This window comes from Aptenodytes forsteri, unplaced genomic scaffold (genome assembly GCF_000699145.1).
Source record: "Aptenodytes forsteri isolate BGI_AS27 unplaced genomic scaffold, ASM69914v1 Scaffold151, whole genome shotgun sequence".
Lineage (NCBI taxonomy): Eukaryota > Metazoa > Chordata > Aves > Sphenisciformes > Spheniscidae > Aptenodytes > Aptenodytes forsteri.
The window spans coordinates 5,885,763-5,891,778 of NW_008795939.1; the positions used below are offsets into that span (position 1 = coordinate 5,885,763).

Sequence of the window (6,016 nt, forward strand, 5' to 3'; positions counted from 1 at the left end):
GGTTGGACTAGATGACCTTTAGAGGTCCCTTCCAACCCAAACTATTCTATGATTTTATGATTCTATGATTTGTGCCATTAAATGAGATACGTATTTTCAGGATGGGTTGAAACTGGACCTTGAATCCATACAACATTGTATTTCAACACAGATTGGCTTCTGATTCCCATTCACTAAATTCTTACTGCTTTCAGTTTTGATTGCATCTAAAAAAAAAGAACCCAGAATTGCTTATTTCTGGTTCTGTTTTCATGAGAATTCCACCCAAGACTGCAGTACTTCTTTTAAGACGAGATTTGAACTGTTTTGTGCTAGGATCTCCTAAGAGAATAATGTAATATACAAGAACCATCAAATCTTTACCCTGGTTTCACTTTAAAACTGAAGCCTAGCTTTAGTCTATTTCAGATCAAGGCACTGCTACCATAGAGCATCTTTAATATATCATTCTGACCTATGACATTTCTGCTGCAATGGAATAGAAATCAAACGAAAAAAAACTTTCATTTTTGGATCCAAACCAGGCTCTAACTACAGAGGATAAATTTAGAAATGGGTATTTGACTCGAACCCCCTCATCACATGAAAGTTCAAGAGCCTGGTTTTGTCCCATTTACAAGCACATGCCCACATGCAAAAACACATACATAGTGAGAAATAGATACTTCCTTAATTGCAATAACATTACAGTATTTGTTATTGTGAAACATTTCCCAGGATTTAAAAAGTTTTGGCAGGAGATTGTGGCTGGATTATCATTTTGTTGGAGCAAACTGAAATTCAAAATGGAGCTATCTGAAATTCAAACAATGCTTTTCAAGTAGCATAAAGTAGAGCATTTTTTTTCCATAACTCACTTCCAAAATTCTATATTTTTAAGTTTTTCCACTTGTTGCCCGAGAAAGGCAAACACCCTGTGAGGCATTTCACAGCAGCTGTCACTCATTATCAAAGGAGAGATCACACTAACACACCAGCAGTAGCAGCATTGGCAGCAGGACTTGCACTGTTGCACTACTGGAGCCTGCTTATTCTGAATCCTTGGAGCCACACATTTTTCTTTGTATTGTAGTAGATAAATAGGGAGGAAAAGGGCTGAAAAAAGGTTTCTCCTCCATTTGTGCAAAATCACAAACACAGATAAGCTCAACTGGGGGACTGGGATTCGGGAAATACAACTTGAGCTGGCAGAGCTCTGCTGTAGACTCCATGATGGAATTGAAAAAAGAGGAAGACAAACTAAGTGCCTCGACCTCTGTGGAGCTCAGGAATCAACCTTAACCCAAATAAAAGCACTAGTTTTAACTAAATTATTTTGGCAACTTAGGCTTAGCAAGTGGTTCCAATAAAAATGCAGCTCTCTCTAAACCTCTGTTGGTTTTGGAAGAAGGAGAAGCAAAAGATTTAGATTAAATCACAACATCCAAACCTGAATTCGAAAGGGGGTTTGCACACCGCTGCTGGCAAGACTGAAACAGTTTTTTTACTATTGCACGTGGCAATATTTAGTATAATATTACTCTATTATCCTTCACTGTTGCCAAGAGTAACAATTAAAGTATGGTTTTTCATAGATGAATTACTCTGATCAGACTGAGTTCCTTAAGGAATTGTATCATAATTTTGTGGATGGCAAGATCCATATTTCTTCCACAGCATGTTCTTAACAAAGGAAGGGGTGAAAGATTTTTTTTTTTTTAATTAACTAAAGCAATGACAGTCACAAGAAACAATCTGCCTTTCTTCTATGCATACTGGGGAAGAAAGAAAAAAACGAGGAGAAAAAGAGAGACAGGCTTGCTCCTTTAGAAATGAGAACTGAAAGGGTGAAAACAACAAAAACTTGGAAGAACTTCTCACTCAACAAAGGGTCAGCAAGAGTTGGTAGTTGAAAGTGGGTCAGCATGCCTTTTCAGGGGGCTGTTTTGCTGGGCTGCATGGCAACCCTGTCCCTCGCTATAGTCCCTGGCATTGTTTTGCCATTGCAGAACACACAGAAGGAGTTCACAGATGTCATTACTGCTTGCAAGATCTCCTTTTTTTTCTTTCTTAAAGATTAATTCATGAAAAACACTTGATCCAGCTAGTGATTTGCTAAAGCAGTGCCCGTTATTTGTTTAATTTTCTGGCAAGTAAACAGCATTTGTTAAATGCATGTCAATAGAATTAATTCAGGAATGGGCAAGAATTTTTTCTTGGTAATTTTTTTATTATTGTTTTGTTGTCAGCCAGCATGTATCTTTCCTCAGGAACTTATTACCTGGTAGTCTCGAAAAGAAAGACTTGAATACTCATTTTGGGATATTCTCTGGTTAGTCAGTTGTACATATAATTTGTCTCTAGATAAAGAGATATGTTATGCTCAATTTCACTTCAAAATCAGAGGGTTTTTTTATAATTAAAGCAGTTAATTAACTGATTATATGGAAAAAAATACTAGAGAACATCTGCTTTTGTGAAGATATCAAAACTGTTGGTCTGTTTTTGCTACGGCAGATTGGTACGCAAAGGCTCCTTGTTCTGTCAGTTGTTTGGTCAACAACAGAGCATGCAACTGCATTCATAAAAAGGGAATGCTGCATTATTGCCAACTTGTCTTTAGGTTGAAAGATACAGAATGAAACTGCAGTTTTAAGAACAATGATCAAATCATCTGAACAATTCTTTATCTGTAAGTGAAGCTCCAAATACTGTCAAATACTGTCTCTGGGGAAACAGACCATTCGCAGTGAAGAAATACTATTAATTTGCAGGGAGATTTTTAGAGAACATCCTTCACTCTTCCTGGCTCCAAAGTGTAGACAATAACACTTCAGTACAGTGAAATAAAATGCTACTGAAAGATAAAAGGAAATCAAAACTTTTTTTCATTTTCAGGCCATTCCTAGGCCCAGTGGAGGTATTCTTCGTGCAGAAATTGAGAGTTATCTCATTTGCCAGGGAGTAGCAGACTACCAGAGTTATGTCGCACCCCTTTAGGTTAGCCAAAGTATCTGCTGCTTCCACTGGAGAGTGAGCACTGGAGAGAATTGGTCACAATGTTTTATGGCCTTGTAATATAATTGCTTAATTACAGTATTTAATAAAACTGGGGATTATTCTTGTTGTGAGCAGAGCATTACCAGTCTGGGAGTGAGAAAGAGATGAGCCTATCTATGCTCCTACATAGGAGATCTAGATTGGCCAGATTAAATTGCTATAAGATGACCAGTAACCAGGCACAATTTGAGAGACCAGCAAGAAAATCTTCACAACTTTGTGTACATCTCAGAGAAGACAAATAAACTATTCATAAACACCCTGCTGCATATTTTAAAATCATATTTTTAAATCATTGTTAGAAGCTGGCATAAGACTTTTGAAAAATAGCAAGCACTTGTGAATGGGTATGTCAACCAATCAAAGCTGTTCCTCTATCAAAAGACCTTCCAGTCTTACAGATGCTAGCTGGTATTTTCACAAACCGTTAGCAGCTAACATCAACTCCTACCCACCCATAACACCCATACACATGGTGCATGGAGCAAGTGAAAGATGGGCTTTGAGTTTGGCTGTTTGATATCCCGGTTTTGGGTAGTTGGCAATCTGACACCAAACACATGAAGTTGCATTGGTCTTTGTAGGAGCGAGGATGACTATATCCTATGCAAGCTAGACTAATGATTTTTTGTGCTTGAAAGATTAAACTGATATTCTCAGGCAGACAACTTAAAAAGCTGTTGGTAAGTTTCTTGTTCAACTTGTTGACGAACATGGGCAAATGCAAGCTATTTCACATGTGACTTGTTTCTCTCCATCTCCCAGGGCTGTGTTGGCTCGAGGCAGTATTTCCTCACCAGGAATACCCCTAGTGCCATGTCCTCTGGCCACCTGCTCTTCTCAGCAGGCCCATGGCTTCATTGGCAAGCCATGAAACAGAGCTATTTCTGCAGCTCTACACCACGCAGGGAATCCCCTTAAGCCAGATTTTGTATTCCAAATGCATTAGTGCTTGAAAAAGGCTCCAGCTTAGTAGTGTCGCTCTCTAAACCACTGTTGTAATGATAACATCATCAGAAGAATCTGACATAGACAGTCCTATTTACCAGGCATTAAGCTACACAATTTTAATGTTGTGGGAATTAAATTTGTTAAGAAACAAGCATATAACATACCATTTCCAAATGTGAGCCACACGAACCAGAACCTTACTAAGTAAGGTTTTTCACGCAGACAGTGATGAAGTTGCAATAAGAAGTCCAAGGGCAATCAAAAGAGACTTCAGGGCCTTGGAACGACTGGTTAAGGGATCAGGAGCACAAGCAGTGTTCTCCTCTATCCTTCCAGTTGCAGGCAATGATGAGGGAAGAAACGGGAAGACCCAGCATATCGATACCTAGACTGGTGTCACCAGCAGAATTTTGGGGTTTTTGATCATTGATCATTCTACATGACACCAGGCCTGCTAGCGCCAGATGGGGTACACCTGTCTCAAAGGGGGAAAAGGATATTTGTGCAGGAGTTAGCAGGGCTCATTGAAAGAGCTTTAAACTCGATTTGAAGGGGAAAAGGGATAAAACAAGGCTCGACAGAGATAAGCCTGGGGGCGGCATGCCAGTGTTTGAGGGACCGTGTGCTAGCGAGGTCCTCCGGTCTGCTTCACAATGTGCTGAGTACACTATAGCACATTTGAAATGTCCCTGTACTAATGCACACAGCACCCTAGCCATCTCAGTGGAGGTAGGGGATGGAGATCCATGCAGCAGCAAAGATGCAAGGGTTGTTGATGTGCTAGAAACCACGGAAGTGCCTGAGAACAGTGTCATAGGAATTAGGGCTTCTTCCCCCAAAAAGGTGGCGGGATCAATAGCCCAACTGAAGTGCATCTACACCAATGCACGCAGCATGGGCAACAAACAGGAGGAGCTGGAAGCCATGGTGCAGCAGGAAAACTATGATATAGTTGCAATCACGGAAACATGGTGGGATGACTCACACAACTGGAATGCTGCAATGGATGGCTATAAACTCTTTAGAAGGGATAGGCAAGGAAGGAGAGATGGTGGGGCAGCCCTGAATGTTAGGGAGTGTTTTGACTGTCTAGAGCTTGATGGTGGTGATGAAATGGTCGAGTGTTTTTGGGTAAGAATCAGGGGAAAGGCTAACAAGCCAGATACCATGGTGGGAGTCTGTTATAGACAACCCAACCAGGATGACGAGGCAGATGAAATACTCTATAAGCAGCTGGGAGAAGTCTCACAATCGCTAGCCCTTGTTCTTGTGGGGGGCTTCAACTTACCAGATGTCTGCTGGAAATACAATGCAGCAAAGAGGCAACAGCCTAGGAGGTTCCTGGAGTGTGTGGAAGATAGATAACTTCCTGACACGGCTGGTGAGTGAGCCAACTAGGGAAGGTGCCCTGCTGGACCTGCTGTCTGCGAACAGAGAAGGACTTGTGGGTGATGTGATGGTTGGAGGCCGTCTTGGGCACAGCGATCAAGAAATGACAGTTTTCAATTCTTGGAGAAGTAAGGAAGGGGGCCAGCAGAACTGCTACCTTGGACTTCCAGAGGGCCTGTTTAGGAGACTGGTTGACAGAGTCCCTTGGGAGGCATTCCTGAAGGGCAAGAGTGCAGTAAGGCTGGACATTTTTCAGGAACGGAATCTTAAAGGCGCAGGAGCAGGCCGTCCCCACGTGCCAAAAGATGAGTGGCTTCTCTCCCCGGCTGGTGGGGGAGAAGACCGGCCTGGCTGAACAGAGAACTTTGGCTGGAACGCAGGAAAAAAAAGAGTTTATGACCTCTGGGAGAAGGGGCAGGGAACTCAGGAGGACTACAAGGATGTTGTGAGGTTACGCGGAGAGAAAAATAGAAGGGCCAAAGCCCAGCTAGAACTTAATCTGGCTACTGCCATAAAAGACAATAAAAAAATGTTTCTATAAATACATTAGCAACAAAAGGAGGGCTAAGGAGAACCTCCATCCTTTATTGGATGCAGAGGGAAACATAGTGACAAAGGATGAGGGAAAGGCTGATGT

At 41.6% G+C, this 6,016-nt stretch overlaps 1 protein-coding gene across 2 annotated transcripts in view; it reads left to right on the forward strand.

Annotated features, from left to right (window-relative positions):
- The window catches only part of PCSK5 (proprotein convertase subtilisin/kexin type 5), a 271,155-nt gene that overhangs the window by 150,358 nt on the left and 114,781 nt on the right, over positions 1-6,016 (forward strand). The gene's annotated exons all lie outside the window — the stretch shown is intronic.